Source organism: Xiphophorus couchianus, chromosome 15, assembly GCF_001444195.1.
Source record: "Xiphophorus couchianus chromosome 15, X_couchianus-1.0, whole genome shotgun sequence".
In the NCBI taxonomy this organism is placed as follows: domain Eukaryota; kingdom Metazoa; phylum Chordata; class Actinopteri; order Cyprinodontiformes; family Poeciliidae; genus Xiphophorus; species Xiphophorus couchianus.
Genome location: NC_040242.1, coordinates 19,177,270 through 19,187,503, shown reverse-complemented (window position 1 = coordinate 19,187,503; position 10,234 = coordinate 19,177,270). Strand labels below are relative to the sequence as shown.

Sequence of the window (10,234 nt, the reverse complement as noted above, 5' to 3'; positions counted from 1 at the left end):
AGTATAGATCTGCTGGATGCTGGAAAGCAAAAGTACAGTAAATGTGTCTACATAGCTGTGAATAACTGCAGGCAAGACAGTCTATGGTGGTTCAAAAAAAATGTAGTTTGAGAAAACTGAGCTCACGCTGATCTGAACCATTATTAGCCCACATCTGTAAATCAAAAACACTAAGTGTGTCCCATTCAGTGTTTTGGCCTGTGGCATGGCTGCCAGATTACTTTTTCCCTCAATTATTTGAAATAACAATTTACTTGGACTTGAGGTCTCACTAAAAATATTAGAGTCTTTAAAGCGTGGTTAAAAAAAAAGAAAAGAAGGGATTTTGGTTTTGGTGTTTTTGTATGACTCGAGTCTGAGACTTGAACTCGACATATTCTCAAATCACAACCCCTTCGCCCTAATGAGGTGGGAGGTGAGAGTCCCAAACTGACAGGTATGTAAAAGGACTAAACTACAGACTCATGAAGCAGTTTTCAAAAAATGTTGGGTTTTTTTTCTACACAAGCTTGTTTTGGTATCTGGTTTTGTTTGTCACTTTTTCCGCACTGACTGACAATCAGACCCGACGCACATTCCAGTGGGATTTCGGATATGCTAAAGTTGTTTCCTCGTGTTCCTCCGACGTGCTGTCCGCTCGCTCGCAGACACGCCGGCACGGACTGATCGACGGATCGAGTGCGGTATCTGGTTCGGTCTGTTGCTCAAGGACGCTTTGACATATGAAGTGGGGAAGCAGGAATCCAACCCTAATCAGGAATCCAACCCTAATCTCCTAACCGCCAGATGGCCGCTCTTCCTCCTGAGCAGCAGCCACCCCAAAAACCGCAAAAAAACTCTGAAGGCAGACGAGAAGGCTGTGAGTCAGAGAGGTAAAGTAGAGGCCATGGGCTCAAGGAGCTACAGCAGGGGAGCATTCCCCTTCTGCACACGCAAGAAAAACTTTTTTTTTTTTTAGGGACTTAAGATATTTGGAGGAAAGCAAAGTGGTGAGAACATGCAGCTAAAGTTGAACTTTTAGGATACTTGAGAAAATGGCAAACGTACAAATGCTTGCACATTTCTAAATATGGAAGTGGGTGACTAGAGAGAAGAGAGTGCTTGTAGAAGTCAAGAAGGTCAAACTACAAGAGATGTGGAAAGGTTTCTAACACCCACAGAAAAAGAAGTAAACCAATGCAAAGTGCTGGTTGGTGGTTCAAAGTTAGTTGTGTCAGAAATCTTGGGTAAAATGTGAAGGGAAACGTCAAGGTAGGAAAGGAAGCGCAACAAGGCGTCAGAACAGAAAACCCAAAGCCTCAAACAAGAAAGGAAACGAAAGCCATGTGTGCAGAAACAGGACTCATTAGATGAGCTTCCATCCAAATTTTGTGGATGCTCCGCTAACGTCGAAAACACACAATTTCGCAATTGTGGTGGTTTCCGTCACCTAAGAAATACAGTTAAAAACGTCGTTAAAAGGGCGAATAGAGAAGTGATGGGATGATTTCCTGAACGCTGCAGAAAGGGCAGGATTTTTTTAGAGACAGATGCCCAATTTTTAGGGGTTAAATTACAAAGTCAGATTTCTTTTTAAGTCACACTTGACATATATGGAATTTTTATAAAAACTGGCTAGAAGTGCACCAACAAATCAGCACCGATTCCCTTAGTTTTGGGAGGCTGGTGAAGCCGATCTTATCCACTGATCTTATCTAACTCGCCAAATGCCCACATTTCTCAATCCATAAATCCAAACTAGTTAGAAGCAATGCAAAGAAAGAGCACTACTCTTCAGATCAGCTCAGTGACAGGACTAGCAAACATTTGGGATCTCAATCCGGCTGGAAGATTTGTGTTGGAAACAGCACGACCGGGCCCCTCATGTCATTTATGTGCAAAAAAAAAAAAGAAAGAAAGAAAATTATTTTCTGAACATCCTCCAAGAGTGGCGATTAACAATATATACATGTGCTAGACATATGCAGAATGAATCATGTCTTGTTTTCCAAAGCGATTTCAAAATGTAATTGATATAAAATGTGCTCTAAAGCTTCTGTCTCTCAGAGAAAAAAGCAGGTTAATATAATTTCAGCTCCATTATTTTGTGTATCCTGTGTCAGAAAAGGACAACTAAGTTCAAGATGATAAAAAGCAACAGATGGTAGTTAGTCATGGTAGAAGCAAATGCCATTAGTAACTTCGAGATTGAAGTGTAACATCACAGAAGAGCCGACTCATTTAGTTTTCCACCAGAAGGGTCTCTAGTGGCTCCTAACTGTGTGTGTGTAGGTGTGTATTGTTTTTTTTTAAGCTTCTCTGCTGGGGGAAAAACACCATCATCAAATCTGACGCAACCACACCCACCTAGGGAGTGTTGGAAATGAAGCAGCTGGCTGCTGATGAAGGTTACTGTATGAAAATGTGGTTTCCCGTCTTTTAAGCTCAGCTTTGCTGCATCATTTACGGGAGAGTTTCAGATTAAATAAGTGGGGGGAGAGGGTTTGGTTTGTCCCAACACATTTACATCCAGGATCTAGCACTTTTCAGGACAGTTATTTTCAAAAAAATTGCCATAAAAACATTCTAATTTTCCTTTAATGCGTGTTATTTTAAAGCCACACTGTAAACCAAAAACAGTTTTGTTTTTGTATGTCCAGACAGTTCCATCCTATTGCCAGAAACATAGGATGTCTCTCCCCCCGGTGCTGCTGACACTGTATCATATGGCTAAAATAGAGAGGAAAGCAGTGTTAGCCTCCTAGCCAGGAAGCTAGCCCAGCTAAACAGAATAAACCTTTTAAACAGTACTTCTTTGGAGAAAATCCAGAATTTAACCTCGTGCTATTCAACGCAGACGCCCTGTTTGCACTAAAGAAAATTTACTCAGATAAATACGTTGAATGCTTGAGGCAGCTTCCATAACTAATTTATCCAGCTAATTTGACTGCTAACTAATGTGCTAAAGCAGTTCTGATACTGTAGAATATTTAATTAGAAGAAGAAGAATTACTTTAATCATCCCAGCAGGGAAATTATTTCACAGTTACAGCAAGAAATTTTTTATACACAGATTAACACACACACGACGGGAGCTGCGTCTGCAGGCAGCCAGCTGAGCCAGCACCATTTTTGAAGGAGGACATGCGGCAAAGGTCGTTGGTACCGGGAGTCGAACCCGCAACATCCGCGGGTCTAAGGCCTCCAAATGTGGGGCGTGCTAACCCCCTGCGCCACCACAGCACGCCCCACATGTGAATTATATTCACAGTACCCAATAAATGTTTGAAAAACATTGGCTAAAATCAATCATTCACTGATGTCTTCATTTGCTTACGGTTGGGGTGAAATGACAACAATTGTGGATGACAATTATCCGAGTTTGCAATTAGATATCGGCCTGGTCTTTGACTGGGCCAATCTACTACTAAATACGCATTGACGCAAACCATTCCAGTGCATTTTACGTTACACTTCAAATTGAATTTAATTACATTTTGATATCAAAATGCAGGGCATGCCACCCTTTTCCGACTGTAAAATAAAAAATATATATTTTTTGCATTATATTAAAGTGAAGTTTGTGGTCACAACATGACATAATGTTACAAAGCTCAAGAAGTCTGAATCATTTTGTAAATCACTGTATTTTTATTGATGCAACATAACAGTTTTGGGACAATATAAAATTACCTGAGATATGTAACCAAGTTTCTTATAGACCAAACAAAGCACTAAGGTCTTGTAGCCTTAAAAACGAGAACTTGTTTCTCTTTTCTATCCCCAATTATTGCTTAGTGAACACGAGCGCAGAGGGGCCACCAATCTCGAGATTATTCACATTAATAAATCAGAGGGAAATCGACACAAAGTGCCGTAATATGCGGTTCGATGAAAGGAAGCGAAGAAGCGACCCCTTCATGTGCCGTCAGGGTTTACGGCGCTGCCTTCGCCGCCTCTGACAGCCAACAGAATTAAAAATGAATCAATCAAGGAGCCATTCAAACAGCCGCCGCCGCCGGTCTGGTCTAGTGCATAATTTGGAGGTTATCTGTCCTGCCGGAGTTTTAAACACTGCCTCAAAAATCACTGGGAGGGAGAAATAACGAGACGCGGCAATTTAGGGGATCCCACGGAGCCAGAAAACGTCTCATTAGGTTGTTGGTGGGATAAAAGCACAGTAGTTGGAAACGAGCCGCATGAGCTAATAATTTACCGGGCCTCGACTTATTCTTCCGTACATTCAGCTGGTGCCTGCGTTTCTACATATATACACGTCCAGGTCGTCTCACCTGCACAGAGCACAGGATGTGAACGAGACATACCCGAGTCACCGCAAGGTAAGGCAGCCCAAGACACAGATGGAGTCGGCCTGCGGTGTGAATAATTTAGCAGTTTTTTAAGAATTTCATTTAGAAAAATAAAATAAAATGTAAAAAAAAAAAATGTGATGAGGACCAAGAGGGTGGATTAGTAATCACTGATGAAGTTCCTGCGCTCGCTAAGTGCTGCTTGGTGATTTGATTAATTGGTCATTTTCTGCACTGAGGGCCACGTCATCAACCACAGCAGGTCCATCAGTAGAACATAAAAAGGCCTTGTCCTCCAGTGGAACTTAATAAACCGGGGCTTAAGTGCTGAGATGTGTGCTGCTTCTTTTTTCTTTTTTTTTTGTATCAGCCGCTTTCTCGTTGAGTTTTCAAATGAATTCAGAACATGAGTTTAATTGGACCTGATGCCAAGCAGCCTGATTCAGCTTTCTCGGTACTTTTGTTTTGTCTGGATCGCTAATGCACGCAGGAAGCACAGCAGTTTTGTTGAGCGGGCGCTTTTATTTCTAACTCATGTGCCAAAGTGCTGTACATGAATATCAGTTCTTTAAAAGAAATTGCCTTCAAGTTCCTTTCGGTTTTTAGTTTAGTTTTTAGTGACTTATTCTCTTTTATATACAGCAGGCCCCATTGATCCTTCATATACAGTAAATGTGTGCAATGAAATGCAACTCCTATTCTGTTGTTTGGGGGGGAGGGGAGCTTTTAATTCCTCTTGAACTACCTAAACTGTCCTGTTTTGAGTTTTTCTGTGTATTTATTTTGAGTTTTCTGTGTCTCCATGTTGTCCTGTTTACCCCTTGATTGTTCCCAGGTGTGTCTCGTTCCATGATTACCTCTTGTGTATTTAACCCCACCTGTGTTCCTCGTCTAGTCTCAGCGTCATTTCTGTCTAGCCTGTCGTTCTGGCCACTCGTTTAACCAGTTACTACCGGCGTTGAGCCCTGGCCTCTGCTCAGCCGGGCTGCCTGGGTTTTGTGGACTATTTGTGGATTGTGCTTTGGACTGTTTGGACCATTTCCCATCATTAAAATATAATTCAGCCTGGTTCTACTGCGTCTGCCTCACCACCTCACACCGCAACTCCTGACAAACAAAGCAGTATGTACAGTAATTCCATGGAAGGAAAATGATAACACCTCTTTATGACGCCAGTCACAGAAATGAGTGTGATTTGAATCACTGAGCTTCACCCAGTTTACTTTCCAAATTATTTATATTGAAATTCTCATTGAACAAATAGTGGAGGAAATAGCAAACCAGTGTTTCGACCCGTATAGGGGTGGCCAGATCATAGCATGAAGGATACATCCTCTTCAGATCCCAAGCAGCCAACACACACGAAGTTGAACAATTTATAATGTTATTTATTTTAAAAAGATGTATTTTTGATTGAGATGTTACAAGTGGAGTATATGGCTTCAGCGAAAGCTAATGCCAAAAACAAACGAAAGGAAACTATCTGAATATTAACCAACTTACCTAATTGAAAGTAAATAAACCAAATGACAAAAACTTACCTCCATAACTAAGAAAAACATGAGAAAACTAAGGAAACACAAACGACAGCTCATTCCTACAAACTCCAGAACTTTACATGATAACAGTGTGGCTGGTTGGGATGAGCTGAGGATTGTTGTTGCGCAACACCCCCCCCCCTCCTTTCTGTCTCTACTCTCTCACTCTCGTACTTCCTCTTCTGAGAGGGGAGATGTGCTACCAGCTCTCCGTCTAACGGGTCCGTTGAGTTTCCTAAATCTGCTGGGATTTACCCTGTCCAGAACTGAAGTAAACTCTGTTTAAGCTGGTTTCGAGAAACGATTCGCCTGGTTATCTGACGGCCTACATCCAGGTGTCCCACCCTTCTTCCCCCTGTGAATTAGCCAGACTGAGCAGCCTACAGCCAACTAGTTTCACAGAGCACACCTGTTAACGGTCGCTCGTTCTCTATTTTGCAACTTGCATTTGTTATTGAACCAGGTAGGTTTTAGTGACTCGGGCGAGTCCCAAGGATGATGTTTTAAATATGGGCTACCAGCAACCTAAAAACATTTTCCACTTTTTCCTCTCCAGAATCAAACATCACAGCTATTTTACAACCATCAAAGAACTTTAAGGTGACTCATTAACTGAATGTCCACAACATCTTTAGATTTTCTTTATGCTAAATATTTTATTAGTAAGGCATTTTTGCAAGGGTCAGTACAGCTTAATTCAGTAGCAGAAATAATCAAATAAGTAAAATCAATCATCTAGTCTATCTTTCCCTACTGCTGATACTGAGTACTAAAAAAGGAACCTTAGAGCGAGACGGACGGAGTTTGACGCCTCGAACCCCAGACCTGGCACGACGACGAAGAAGGTGCGGCAGCAGGAGGAGGAAGTTGATCGACGAAGGCAGGGATCTCTGTAGGTCCGATGAACTTCTTCTCCGCATGGATGGTGAGGTCACACAGGACTTGGTGCTGGCAGGAAAAAAGGCACCAGTTCTTCTTCCTTGTCTTTGTCTTCATCTTTGTCTTTGGGGTCAGAACCCAGCCGATGAGAGAAGTGCGATTCGAAGCCACAGATTGTGGGCCTGACGGGTTGGTCTCCATGAGCAGGACAGTCTTCGGCTCCGTGGCCCCGGCTCTTCTTCAGCTGCAGAGTTCTTTGTCCATCTCGATCTTGGCTCGAAGCTGCCCGGAGGATCCAACGAACGGTTCCTCTTTTGCACCCACCTTTTATAGGGTTTATCCACCCCCCTGGTGCGCCTGCTGTCTGCTTAGACAGATGATCTCATATCCGTCACTGTCTTAAGAGACATCATGTCATGATGTCTGTGCCAATGTCTCAGGGCTGCTCAACCTCCTGTTTCCATATAAGGTGCTGATCATCTCTGCTCTCCTGTTAGTTCCCCTTTTTCCCTTCCTGTCACCTTTCACCTACCATCTACCTCCAACATATCAGTGATGTTTAATTGCAGTTTTACAACCTTTTACACCATTTCAAGTTCAATGTCAAAATCACATTTATATCACATTTATTTTCTTTAGCTTCTCTGATTTAGCATTCATTTATAATTTTATAACCATAACTTATATCACATTTATTTTCTTCAGCTTCTCTGATCTATCATTCATTTATGATTTTATAACCATAACTTATTAGTTACTCTTATTATGATCTTAATGTGAGTTATTACAGATGTTTTTCTGAAAAGAAACCAAGAATAATACATGATTCTAATTATTTACTACTAAAGTTACAGTTACTTGTTTTTCTTGTAGTTCCCACAAATATAAGTGTAAGTATTATTACAAGTAAACCAATATTCATATAAGTATTTTACTTTGAATCTTATCCAATTACTAATAATGTTTAGATTTAATTTTTTAAAACTTTCATGCTTTAAAATAGTCTCAGCTATTTTTATAAATCTGCAGGCTGGAAACTTCCTCTTTTTCCAGGAAACCTGCTTTTCCTGTTTAATGACTCTCTCTGACTGACTATGATTTCTTATGATTAGATAGAAAAAAGTAGAATTAAAGCAAAGTTTGCATGAGACAAAAACAACACACACAACTAGATTTATTTTATTGACACTTAAGTCTACTGTTGGGCCTTGATGTCACTTGAGTGATTCATTTTAAAGATAACTTTATTTATTATTACTGTTAAACTAAAATCTCCAGCATGGGGAAGTGGGATGAGCTCGGATTTTCTTGACAGGATGGATGGATGGATGGATGGCAGGAAGTCCGCGTCAGCAGTTTTTATATCCGTCACCTCCGGAAGGCCACCAATTGGACGTCTCCGTCGTCGTTATCAGGGTTCCAAGATGGCCGCTGCAACGACACACCCACAAGATACAGAATTTGAGAGAGTCACATCTCGCTTTGTGTACAAGGTGTCCAAAGAAGTAATCAACTCCTGGATGGCCTTTTACATGATGGTGTGTTGAATGATGGGGAGAAGGATGCAGTAGTTGAAGAGAACGACAGCAGAGCAGCTAAAGCACGCCGTCTCATCGACAAGGTGAAGAGGAAAGGACATGAAGCCAGCAGCAAGAGGATTGCTCACCTGAAAAGTGTGGATAACACACTACTGTGAGTTGGGTCTGTCCAACGTCCAGCCTGCTCAGCCAGCTTCAGCAGGCCTGGTGGCTCAGAGTGGATCAACTCCTTCAGTCTCCAGCGTGGAAGAGTTCTGGAAGTCCAAAAAAGACGATCCAGAGGTCTATCCTGTGACACAAACTTCTTTGAGGAACCGCGTAGCCCTGCTGATCACTAATATCAAGTTTTCTGAGAAATCAATGAACAGATCGGGAGCAGAGAAAGGCGAGGAGAACATGGAGAAACTGCTTTCTAATCTGGGATATGAGGTGGTGAAATACACAAACCTCACTGGAAAGGCGATTGATGAGGCTTTAATTCACTTCACTAAAAAACACACTGACAGCGCGTTTGTGGTTATCATGTCTCATGGAAAGCTGGGGAAAATTCTTGGTGTTGACTGGAAAGAGGACAAACCAGATGAATTTCCAATTGACAACATTTTCAAACACTCCTATAGCTGTCCAGAGCTAATAGATAAACCAAAGGTCATCTTCATACAGGCCTGCAGAGGAGAACGAAGAGGAAGCGTTCTGGTCAACGACAGTCCAAACACAGCGGCTCATGTTTCACAACCCGAGGATCTGGAAGCAGACGAGCTTCAATTTGTTCAGAGAAAAACTTCATTTCTCTTTTTTCCTGCACACCTGACACTGTGTCGTACAGACAACCAGATCGTGGGTCTCTCCTCATCCAGAACATTGTGGAGGTTTTCAGTCCAGAGTCGTACCAGGAAGATATTTGTGGGCTTTTCGAGAAGATAGAAATGGCAACATGCCATTATTTTTTTTGGTGGACAAAAGATGTCAAGCATTACTGGAAACACACTGACAAAGCATTTTTACCCCTTAACAGGAATCAGAGATAGAAGTGCCTTTGTGATGGAAGACAAAGACACAGTTACAGATACATTCTCAGAAAGTGAGGGCAGTATGGAACATCCACTAAGGTCAGCTCACAAGAGAAGAAGGAGGAGGAAGAGGAGCAGCAGGATGGATGGCAGGAAGTCCGTCAGCAGCTTTTATATCCATCACCTCCGGGAGGCCACCAATTGGACGTCTCCATCGTCGTCTAGAAACCAATCAGAGACGGGCACCTGCACATTCATATTTACACAAGTTGACGAGGCCAGTGGTCACGCCCCCATTCACAAGAATTAAACACACCCCTAAGTGTTTAATTCAAATTAATTAAAAACTTCTCTGCTAATACATTATCCTTAAATCTTGCGCATCAGTCGGTGGTTGGAATTTCGCATTTGGGAGACAAAAACCAGCGGGTTATGATCGGTAAACACTTGTACAGGTTGCGCACTAGAACCAATATAAACGTCGAAGTTCTGTAACGCAAGTAACAAAGAAAGAGCTTCTTTTTCAAATGTGCTGTAATGAAGCTGATGATTATTAAACTTTTTCGAAAAGTAGCAGAGAGGATGCTCTGTGCCTTGCTCATCTTCTTGCAGAAGCACAGCTCCAGCTCCACACAAACTTGCATCAACTTCGAGTTGATGAGAAATCTGAAATTGCCGCATGTTAGACGCACACAGTCTTCTACAACAGAAATCAATCTTATTCTAACAGCCCTTCATAGTCCTGGTTCTGCATTACATTTCATTCGTTGTTCTTTTTTTTCCACCTACTTAAAGTGAACGCTTCGACAAAAACTGAATCATTGTTCGTTTCCGGGAGACTGCGCCACAAAAACATTTGTGAGAAATAGAGAGGTAGCTGCTCCACTTGCTTCTGGTATATGCCTACTTTATTTTGTGCCCTTCAATTAACCCAAGAAAGCAGCACACTAACCTGAGGAAACACTTAAAACACGCCGGCC

The 10,234-nt window shown here is 41.9% G+C and overlaps 1 pseudogene; it reads left to right on the top strand.

Moving 5' to 3' along the window:
* The first annotated feature begins 8,130 nt into the window (after positions 1 to 8,130).
* On the top strand, positions 8,131 to 9,414 carry LOC114158850 (caspase-1-like; annotated as a pseudogene).
* The last annotated feature ends 820 nt before the right edge of the window (positions 9,415 to 10,234 follow it).